Raw genomic sequence first — 11,780 nt, forward strand, 5'->3', positions numbered from 1 at the left:
GTGTTGCTCCGGCAATACACATATTAAAATTGGAACAATACAGAGAAGATTAGCATGGCCCCTGCGCAAGGATGACACGCAAATCCGTGAAGCGTTCCATATTTTTATTATTTTTATGTCTACAATATTTATTCAGCTTTCATAGCATTTGCTATAACGTCGAAAAAAAGACCCCTAGTGGCGAGTTGTGTACCTGCACTGTGTAATCTCAGACGGTAGGAATCCCTTTGAGAAGTGAAAGCTGGCTGCGGTTGCTATTTCCTCAGCGGTCAAGTGTTAATGTAACACGTGGTGATTTAAGAGGTGTTGGGTGTTTATGTGGCAGAGTTGATCACATCAGCGTTATCCGCTGTTATTCCAACTCCGCAGAGATGTAATTCAGCTCCCACGTATTTCACCTGTTCGGTCGGAGACGACGAGACAAGTCGGCTCCATTCTCCTCCTCCATGCAGTTCTACAGGGTAAGCGCAATTACGTTAAACTTACTGAAACAATTGTAAAACGATGGCGTGTACAATAAAACATCTACGGATAATATTTGCTTTACAAAGCTGTTTGTTGCCAGAACTGTACAACAAATTTGTACAGGTGATTAGCTAGCTAGCACTGTATGGTAGCTAGTGTGACCGGTTATTTTCTTGCCCGGTGCGGGATTCGAAACGAAGTGTATTGCACCACAAGGCGATATTACTAACCGCTCGGCTAAAGTACCAGACCCGTTAGCTAGGGTTAACGTGTCTTATTAGTAGTTTACACTAGCTAGCCATTAGCTAGTAAAACCGTCTCCAGCTTCTTCAGTGACGATGGAACAACAGTTGCCATCAAGCTCATGGCTGTGGAAAAGCAAAGCTGTGTTTTTACTGTAGAAATCTTGGTTTTGCTGGAGCTGAAGGGTCGCGCTGTATGTGTCTTTCATGGTGGTTCAAAGTCAACGTGACCGCAACTACTGCGTGCCATCACGCACACGCGTTACACGTGTCTGTAGTTGTCCACTTTTTTATTTATTTATTTTTTCCCTTTCTTTCTTGCACGTCCCAGTAAAAGTGCTGGTCCAGGTGAAGAACAGCCAACAGCAGAAGTACGTGAAGTTGGAGGAGGTTGAGGGACAGTTTGACTTTCTGCAATTCCATCAAAAAGGTGTGTAATTTTTACTTAAGCTTGTTTGAGGAAAAGTCTTTAAAAATACACCCACATTCTTTTATAACATCATTCTGAAGCTCCTTCATGTTGGAGACTTTTTTACACGCCTTTAGCGTACTCTTTGATAAATGGAGATGAGGCCTACAATGGTTCTGTTGTCTGCGTATTTTGTTATTTTCACAGCGCTATCCGTGGATGTGAGGTGGTGTAAAGTGAGCAGAGCCAGGGGGAGAGAACAGAGCCCTGAGGAGCACCTGTACTGAGGGTAAGAGGGTGTGATGTTCGGTTATTAACCTTCACCCTCTGTAGCCTGTTCCACAGGAATATCCGAATCCAGTGGCATATGGCTGGGTCAATGTTCCTATCCAAGAGTATGTAAAGAGTTTGAGTGGGTTGGTGGAGTTGAAGGCGGAACTGAAGTCTATGAACAGGATGCGTGCGTAGGTGTTTGGTGATTCCAGGTGTTGCAGGGCAGGGTGCAGGGCTATGCTAACTGCATCCTCGACCGACCGGTTGGCTTGATAGGCGAATTGATATGGGTCCATCATTGGGGAGGTGCAAGATTTCAAGTGTGACAAAATGATGCGCTCAAATGCTTCCATGGGCACAGATGTCAGGGCAACCGGTCTGAAGTCATTGATGCAGGTGATCTTGGAGGCTTTTGGCACAGGAATGACGGTAGAGAGTTTGAAGCACTGTGGGACTGTACATTGACTTAGAGAGGTGTTAAATATGGTGGAAAATATTGGGGCCAATTGTGCTGCACAGTGGCTCAACAAAGCAGGACTGATGCTGTCTGGCCCTGCTGCTTTCCTAATGTTCAGCTTTTTGAATGTTGCTGTCACCTCATCCTCCTGGATGCAGAAGGTTGGCATTGAAGTAGGAGTAGGGGGGATGGCTGGTGGAATAAGTTTTTCAAACTTTGCATAAAACGTATTTAATTTAATTTATTTGGGAGGTTATGGTCATCAGCAGGAGGGGAGCAGGGGCGTTTTTTTATAATCTGTCATTTCCTTAAGTTTTTTTCCATATTGCTCTGGAGTTACTGGAAGAGAATTGTTGTTCGAGTTTTGTTGCGTAGCCGGACTTTGCTTTTCTTATTGCAGCACGCAACTTACACTTGGCTGCTCTGTACTGATCTCTGTTTCCGTTTTTGTATGCCCAGTTCTTTTCTTTGTGTAGGAAGTGTAATTCTTTTTTCTTTTCTTTTTTTCTTCCTTCCACTTTTCCCCCTTTTTCTCCCCAGTTTATAGCTGGCCAATTGACCCTTCGCTAAGCCCCGCCCTAGAACAGCCACTGTCCAATGCTACGTTAGTAACCGTTACTAAGCAGGGGAGGCCTGGCAAGCTATCGAGGAAATGCCGAAGCGATGTGCTTACGGTACCTGCAAATCAGACAGCAGATATCCTAAAAGTTTGGAGGGTGGGGTCGTATTTTGGGCTTTTCCTAAGCCTAAAACACAAGAGGAAAAATGTCCAATGTGGATCAAACAGTGTGGAAGACCTCACTCACAGCTGAATCCATCGAGGATAAACAAAAACACATGATATCACAATATTTAGTTTTTGTTTTCTGGTGATTACTACTGATATGATAGATCACACACACAAATATAAGTGAGTGCTTAGTTGGCTTATGCCCTGGGCCGGCTCTGAATAACCTTACACATGCAGATGTATAATAAACTGAACCTTCATTTCGTAGCTGGACATTTCTGCTTCATCTTCCAATCCGTTTGTAGGTTATGTGACTGTACAGTGCTGCTTTGTGGGTTTCAGAAATAAGTGAGCTCCTTCTAGAGACGTATCTAAGTAGCACGTGGGACATGGCTGTCACGTGTTCTGATCCTAGAACGTTCTGGGCATGAACATTAACCCTCTACAATAAACAAGATATACCAATGCTGCCCTCTACTGGCCCGGTAGGCACATATCATTACATATATGGTTCTGGTTATTGAAGTAGCAGCAGTTTAGCAGTAGTAGTAGTAGCAGATGTAGCAGTTGTAACAGTAGCAGTTGTACTTGCTGCAGTAGCAGTAGTGGTAGTAGTAGTAGTAGTATTTTACTACTTATTGATCCCCTTGGGGAAATTCTCCCTCTGCATTTAACCCATCCTAGCTGTGTAGCTAGGAGAAGTGGGCAGCTGCTGTGCCGCACCCGGGGACCAACTCCATTTCATCTTGCCATGCCTCGGTCAGGGGCACAGACAGGAGTATTAACCCTAACATGCATGTCTTTTTGATGGTGGGTGAAACAAGACCACCCGGAGAAAACCCACGCAGACACGGGGACAACATGCAAACTCCACACAGAAAGGACCTGGGACGACCTCCCAAGGTTGGACAACCCCGGGGATCGAACCTAGGACCTTCTTGCTGTGAAGCGACGGCGCTAACCACTGCGTCACTGTATACCTGCCATCTCAAACACTACCTGAGAACAAAGGAGTAGATTTGCTGGTCATTGCTGGAGGAGCAAGGAAGAACTTGCAAGCGACCCTCTGCCTTGGTCACTCACACGTGGAAAGACATGTGTGGGAAGGCCTGCAAGAAATTACATCAATCAACTTGTCAACGACACAGGATGTCCATCTGAGGATCTTCCAGCTGCTCTGCAGGATCGAGATGGGTGACGTGAGAGGGTCAGAGCCATCCGAGGATACTCGACCTGATGATGATGATGAAAAAACCAAAACAAAATTGTAGGACTCTTATAAAACCAAACCAGAAACTTGCTGAAAGCTTTTCCCTGCTCTTGTCATGCCATAGAAGTGTTGTTAACCAGACCACCATTAAGAATCCTGTATGTGGATTCTGAATCTAGATGCATTGGTGCAAACAAGCAATGTGGTTGACAAATATCCAATAACTTCCCAAAGAAAAGTCATGATGAGGAGCTGCATGCAAACATGTTGTGCTGGAGTCCTTGTTATTTTTCACAACTTTTCATGTTTCTCTGTGTCGCACTTTGGCATGAAATGTGTTGTTGCTATAAGACAGAAGTACCAGCAGAACTGGGTGAATGATAGCTTGTTTTTGTACTCAGATATGAGAATGGTTTACCTCTCAAACGACAGTGATGAAGACTAATGTGGTCCTATGAGAGATATAATGATGCTGTGGTTGGTGACTATAAACAGGAAGTGTTGCTGTGATGCAGAAAGGGATCCTGCCATCTTAATCAATCAAACAAGTTCCATTGTATATAGCACTTTTCAAGCTGCAACAGCCACTCAAACTGCTTGACAGTTATTTAATTTACACGCATGATTGTGTCAGATTTTTTGAGAAAATACATGACTAAATGCAAGTTGTGATATCATTTTATTTATGTAAGTTAGGAATGGGAATGCCCTGAAGAACCATAAACCATAAACTTCACTTGTCTGTGAAAGACGTTACCAGTTGTGTGTTGGCAGCGAATGAGAAGGAAGAGGATTATTGGTGATAACATCTTAATGCAGGTGTGAGGGGTCGTTTGCTACAATCCAGAGATGTGAGAATGTACGGAGCAGGTTTTTGTATTGCAGAACAGTGTTGCAGAGCACTGTGTAGACTAGCAGCACAGAAATAAACCCCACTGCTGTCCAGCCTGATGTCTTCAATTATTAGTGAACAGTTTTGGTCTTTATTTGCGTTCCCTTGCAGTTGAACAGAGAGTTCAGGTTCGGGATATGCACTGTCTCCATTCATGTATCCCAGGTATTGCATCGTTCCATTCTTCAGTTGTTTGTACCAAAGAATTTGATTGTAGCTCTCAATAGTGTGTCGACAGATGATGGTGGGTGTTTGTGCTGTGTTGCTGTCCAGGACCATGTCAGCTGGAGTCTGGTGAACTTGGTCCCTCAGAGAGGAACCTGTGGAGCAGAAATCAACAGGTTGTGTATGTGATCCATGTTCAGCACGTTACGGTCACATGCTTTACCCTCGCAGCTCTCCTAATAGAAGAATATAGTGGCACTGAAGAGACATTTCACAGCATAACGTTTACATGGCATCACAAGCCATCTTGGCTCTTTTAATTGTAAAACAACACATTTTATTTGAATGTCAGGAAAACTTTATCAGCCTGACTGTAAGTATCTCTAAAGGTGGTTGATACCTATTAATCTGAAGAAGTGAAGTTTAAGTGGTGATGAAACGGCTTGAAAACCTAAATAAATGAGCAGATGTTACCTGACACCAAAGCATATGCCGTGATGCTGAGAAAGACGATGATCATGCTGTTTGTTCTGAGTGGTTGACTACGAGGCATAATCCAAGTTCATATTTTTATTATTATTACTCCGCAACACACAGTACATGGTCTTTAGACTTGTGCAGCTTTGCTCTGGTGAGGCTACGCATCATTTTAGCAAACCCATTTTTCTTTCCAACACATTTATGTGAATGTTGAACACGTGACTATCTTAGAGAGTGACATCATCAAACCACCTCCCTACCCCCCATACACACCTCAGCTACCCCTCCAACTCGGGCTGCTGAGTTGACATATACAGTACAGGAATGGATGTTATTGTGGTTAGGCTTAGGCTACGCCATGGAACAGCATCATAGTGATAGAATTTAATGGAGGATTACACAACAACAAAGATTTGAGGTCCACGTTTCATTTTGTAAGACAACCAAAAGTCCCCTCACTTAAACAACAAACGGTACATTTGCTGAAAACTTGCCGTAGCTCTCGTAGAGTATTGTCAAGTGGACTGTAATGAAGAGTACTGTGTTTTCTTTATATATATATATTTTTTTTTTCGGTTTTATATTCAAGACACACACACGATAAAACAAAACAAAAAAATAACATAAAAGAGGAACCGGTTATTTTCTTGACCGGTGCGGGATTCGATACGAGGTGTACTGCGCCACAAGGCGACGTCACTAATCGCTCAGCTAAAGGGTCGGCTCGTTAGCTAGGGGCTAACGTGTCTTATTTGTACTTTACAAAAGCAACAAAAAGAAAAGGGAGAAAAAAAGCTGCCAGACATATATAGGTATGTAACGGGGGCGATTCTAGGATCAGAGCTTTAGGGGTGCTGAGCACCCAGAGTGCTGGCCGGCCAGGCAAGATCAATTTGGGGGGGGTGGATCAAACCATTTTCGAAGTATGGGGGGGTGCTGTATTTTTTGTTGTTAAAATATTACGTTTAAACCATATACTGGATATGGTTTTGACATTTCTTCAGCTTATTAATCATGGACATACAGGAAAAAATAAAAAATATCTTCAATTTTAGGGGTGCTGGGGTTCAATTTAGGGGTGCTGCAGCACCCCCAAAAATGGGCTAGAAACGCCTATGGTATGTAATATAATTTGGCTCACAGCAGTTTTAAAGAAATTACACATGTATTACAAGAGTGCAGATAAAATGTAAAGAGTACCGGGTTGCATCACTACAGACTGTTAATTAACAATTATCTTTCTTTAAGAACGTCAATGAATGAACCCCATATGCTCAGGAATCTATTGGGTGCTTTAGACGTATGGAAGCGTACTCTCTCCATCTGTATGATTATGATCATACAGATGGAGAGAATACGCATTGATGGTTAGTAGATACAGAGGTGGTAAACAGACACACAAAGTGAGATATCAGGTGTTTGGAGTCCGGAGGAAGCTGCAGGAGGTCAGAGAATGGGCAACTCTCTGGCCTGTTTTCTAAAATTTGGAATTTTGTCTTTGACATAATGCCTAATTTGGAGATAATGAAAGAAGTGGGTGTTAGGGATGTTAAATTTTGTTTTCAACTGATTAAATGTTGCAAACTTTTTATCTATATGTAAATCTGCAAGGGTCGCAATACCCCTGTCCCTCCAGAAAGCAAACGCCCCATCCGTCTGTGATGGCAAAAAGGAATGGTTATTACATATAGGGGTGTATATTGAGACATTAGGCAGTTTGTTAACACTTCTGATCTGATTCAGAATCCCAAGACAGTTTCTTACAATAAAATCATTACCAATCAATTTATCAGGGGATTCTGTCTTGGGGGAAAAGTGGAATACAAATGGCAAGTTTTTTACGGCTGTAGTTTCAATTCATAGCCACAAGAGGGCGGTGTCTCCTTCCTGAGATGTTGTAAATTTCCTTTGCCCAACATATCGCAGACCTGCCAACCTCAACGCATTCTGCGTAGCCGCTCCGCCTTTTGAGACCAAAAGGCGCGACTACGAGTTGATCATCTAAAATACGCAAAAGAGCTGCCTTTGAAATATATGTAAACTACTAATAAGACACGTTAGTCCCGAGCTAACAGGTGTGGTCCTTTAGCCGAGCGATTAGTGATGTGGCCCTGTCGTGCAGTACACTTCATAACGAATCCCGCACCGGGCAGGGAAATAACCGGCTACGTTTTTTTTAATTATTAAACTGATCATAATTTTAGACGAGCCAATCAAGACATGAACCCGTAATGATAAGAAAATTTCGTATTAAACAGGATCGTTCCTCCTCCCCCTGCTCCAGTCTGTCTCACTTTCGCTCCCTCGCTCAGCAGTCGTCGCTTGCTGCTGTCGCAGCTTGGGTGCTCGTTTTCGATTCGCTCCAAGGTAAATGGGGAACGTTTTCACATTAATTCACAAACACCTTAAATAAAACAAAGCGGTTCGATACATTTGAGAAAACTAGCCAGCTAACATTTATTCAGAGTAGTCGACTCTAGTCTAGCTATACACACATTATCTCCATGCAGCCGTATCTTCAAGGCTAGCAAACGTCAGCTAGCTAGCTAGCTAGCTAGCTAATGTAAACTACTAATAAGACACGTTAGCCCCTAGCTAACGGGTCTGACCCTTTAGCCGAGCGGTTAGTGACGTCGCCTTGTGGTGCAATACACCTCGTGTCGAATCCCGCACCGGGCAAGAAAATAACCATTTACACTAGCTAGCCATTAGCTAGTAAAACCGTCTCCAGCTTCTTCAGTGACGATGGAACAACAGTTGCCGTTAAGCTCATGGCTGTGGAAAAGCAAAGCTGTGTTTTTACTGTAGAAATCTTGGTTTTGCTGGAGCTGAAGGGTCGCGCTGTGTGTTTCTTTCATGGCGGTTCAAAGTCAACGTGACCGCAACTACTGTGTGCCATCACGCACACGCGTTACACGTGTCTGTAAGTTGTCCACTTTTTATTTTTTTAAATTTTCTATTTTTCCCCCTTTCTTTCTTGCACGTCCCAGTAAAAATCCTGGTCCAGGTGAAGAACAGCCAACAGCAGAAGTACGTGAAGTTGGAGGAGGTTGAAGGACAGTTTGACTTTCTGCAATTCCATGAAAAAGGTGTGTAATTTTTACTTAAGCTTTGTTTGAGGAAAAATCTTTAAAAATACACCCACATTCTTTTATAACATCATTCTGAAGCTCCTTCATGTTGGAGACTTTTTTACACGCCTTTAGCATACTCTTTGATAAATGGAGATGAGGCCTACAATGGTTCTGTTGTCTGCGTATTTTATTATTTTCACAGCGCTATCCGTGGATGTGAGGTGGGTGGTGTAAAGTGAGCAGAGCCAGGGGGAGAGAACCGAGCCCTGAGGAGCACCTGTACTGAGGGTAAGAGGGTGTGATGTTAGGTTATTAACCTTCACCCTCTGTGGCCTGTTCCACAGGAAGCTCCGAATCCAGTGGCATATGGTGGGGTCGATGTTCATATCCAAGAGTATGTAAAGAGTTTGAGTGGGTTGGTGGAGTTGAAGGCGGAACTAAAGTCTATGAACAGGATGCGTGCGTAGGTGTTTGGTGATTCCAGGTGTTGCAGGGCATGGTGCAGGGCTATGCTAACTGCATCCTCGACAGACCGGTTGGCTTGATAGGTGAATTGATATGGGTCCATCACTGGGGAGGTGCAAGATTTCAAGTGTGACAAAATGATGCGCTCAAATGCTTCCATGGGCACAGATGTTAGGGCAACCGGTCTGAAGTCATTGAGGCAGGTGATCTTGGAGGACTTTGGCACAGGAATGATGGTAGAGAGTTTGAAGCACTGTGGGACTGTACATTGACTTAGAGAGGTGTTAAATATGGTGGAAAATATTGCGGCCAATTGTGCTGCACAGTGGCTCAACAAAGCAGCACTGATGCTGTCTGGCCCTGCTGCTTTCCTAATGTTCAGCTTTTTGAATGTTGCTGTCACCTCATCCTCCTGGATGCAGAAGGTTGACATTGAAGTAGGAGTAGGGGGGATGGCTGGTGGAATAGGTTTTTCAAACCTTGCATAAAACGTATTTAATTTAATTTATTTAGGATGTTATGGTCATTAACTGGAGGGGAGCAGGGGCTTTTTTTATAATCTGTCATTTCCTTAAGTTTTTTTCCATATTGCTCTGGAGTTACTGGAAGAGAATTGTTGTTTTTGCATGCCCAGTTTTTTTCTTTTTGTAGGAATTGTAATTGTTTTTTCTTTCTTTTTTGTCCCTTCCACTTTTCCCCCTTTTTCTCCCCAGTTTGTAGCTGGCCAATTGACCCTTCGCTAAGCCCCGCCCTAGAACAGCCACTGTCCAATGCTACGTTAGTAACCGTTACTAAGCAGGGGAGGCCTGGCAAGCTATCGAGGAAATGCCGAAGGGATGTGCTTACGGTACCTGCAAATCAGACAGCAGATATCCTAAAAGTTTGGAGGGTGGGGTCGTATTTTGGGCTTTTCCTAAGCCTAAAACACAAGAGGAAAAATGTCCAATGTGGATCAAACAGTGTGGACGACCTCACTCACAGCTGAATCCATCGAGGATAAACAAAAACACATTTGTTCTCTCCAAGGTAAGCTTGCTAACGTTAGCTAGCCTTGCTAGCTAGGTTAGCTATCTAGTACTAACAATGCTCATTACATTTTAGTCCGGTTCCACCAAACCTTATACCTAACTTTGTATGTTATGAGTTATGTTATCATCTCAGTGCCCCAAACTCTTCCATCATCTCAATCAGCAACATCTTTTCAAATGTAGAGAAGTTGCCAGCTAACATTACATCTGACAACCCTAGTCTCTTATACAGACGCCGATAGCGCTGCTAGCTAGCTAGTTCAGAGAAAGGGGAAGTATCATAGCAAATTTAGCACATAAAAGAAACTAGCTGGTAACATTGGTTGCGAAGGTATGCACGCTCTTAACTATCAAATGTTACTATATTTTAGCATTTTGTGAATGGACAGCCTACACCTGATTATCCGAATCCCATAGCTGCTATCCCTGCACCTGTGCAAAGGAAGGAACATTATGGAGGTTGCCGAAAGCCTCCAACAAAATGGTGACGAGCAATCAAAGTAACATTAACAATTTCATTGAGTTTGAAAGGACATGACATTTCTTTCTACCACGCAGTTTACACACAACTTTTAATTTCATAGATTGATCAAGGAATATGTACATGAATGCACTTGGATTGCTAGGCTACACTGAATTAATGCATTTCATTTTGTATCAAAACCCACCCCAGGATTCCCGCTTTCTGTCTGTTTAATCTGTGAGTGAACCTCTTCTGTCCATTCTTACGCTCCAGGCCAAAGAAAAAGTGTGATGGGTCATCCATCTGGGCTACATGGGAAAGCGGGACCTGACCAAAGCCCCCTGAGCTGAAACACCCAGCAGGGTGTTTAAACGAGACCCTTTCACTGCGAGTGCCTCAGTATGGTGCTGGTCTCCTGTGGCCTCAGCTAAGTCTTGGAGGTCCTCTACTTCAGACTCTAGAGTAATCACTGAACTCATTAAGGTTTGTGTGACATACAGAGTGTAGTGTTGACACAGTTGTGTTATTTGGACTTTTCCAATATCCCACCACTGTTGCACAGACACAAAATCAGATTTTTTACCTTGCTGGTTTTGTCCAAAAACAAACAAACTCGTCCTTGGAAGTTTTTATCCTCAAGTAGGGCCGTGCTAAAATGCCAATAAACACTATTGGGTTTTACACATTTTATAAAGACAGAAACCATTACTAGTGAGGGATCAGAAAAACCAGCAGGGCTGATAACACAACTTTTGAATACATTAAACTGATGTTTAAAACAATGAAAACGATCAAGCCTGGCCCTAGATATCAAGTTATGCTTAACATGTGTCCCGGTGTATTGTCTCTGTTTGTTATGAAAACCTCTCCATCCATCACACAATTCAGGAGCCTCAATAAGATGAACCAGATGACTGGGAGAGGCAGCTTGAGGCTGGTCCTGTCTAACATGCTGTCCTCAGTACAGTTAAAATCTCCCCCAATAAGTAAATACTCCTCACTCTTACATGTCTCATTAACTTCATTGTGATTATTGTGCTTCACATATTTAGGAGAGGAGAGCTTGGGAGCAATACAGCAGGGTAGGGAGACGGCCTCCATGTTATACACCAAGCTGTCAGTCTATACTATGAGAAACTCCCTTACTAAACATGTTAACCAAACTAGATGACTCCACATCCGCAGTAGGCTGCAACTGTCAGAGGGTTTTTATCCTCGGCCGCCCTCTGGTTCTTCTGATTTCCACAAAGTCAAACACTGAGTCACTGAGAACCTTATAAGATTTCTTGCAGCTAGATAGAGAATGACATTAAAAAATATTCTGGTTTTCTTTGAATGTCAAATTATTCATGTATTTTTAATTGCATGTCCAAGGAAATCTGGGGCCTGGCTGGAATATTAAAGGTTGTAGTTAATATGAATGTAGA

The 11,780-nt window shown here is 43.1% G+C and overlaps 1 non-coding gene across 1 annotated transcript; it reads left to right on the forward strand.

Annotated features, from left to right (window-relative positions):
• On the forward strand, nt 1-106 carry LOC130126917 (U6 spliceosomal RNA). Its single transcript, XR_008811766.1, has one exon. It is a non-coding gene; the product is annotated as a U6 spliceosomal RNA (small nuclear RNA).
• Nucleotides 107-11,780: the final 11,674 nt, after the last annotated feature.

Source organism: Lampris incognitus, chromosome 16 (genome assembly GCF_029633865.1).
Source record: "Lampris incognitus isolate fLamInc1 chromosome 16, fLamInc1.hap2, whole genome shotgun sequence".
In the NCBI taxonomy this organism is placed as follows: domain Eukaryota; kingdom Metazoa; phylum Chordata; class Actinopteri; order Lampriformes; family Lampridae; genus Lampris; species Lampris incognitus.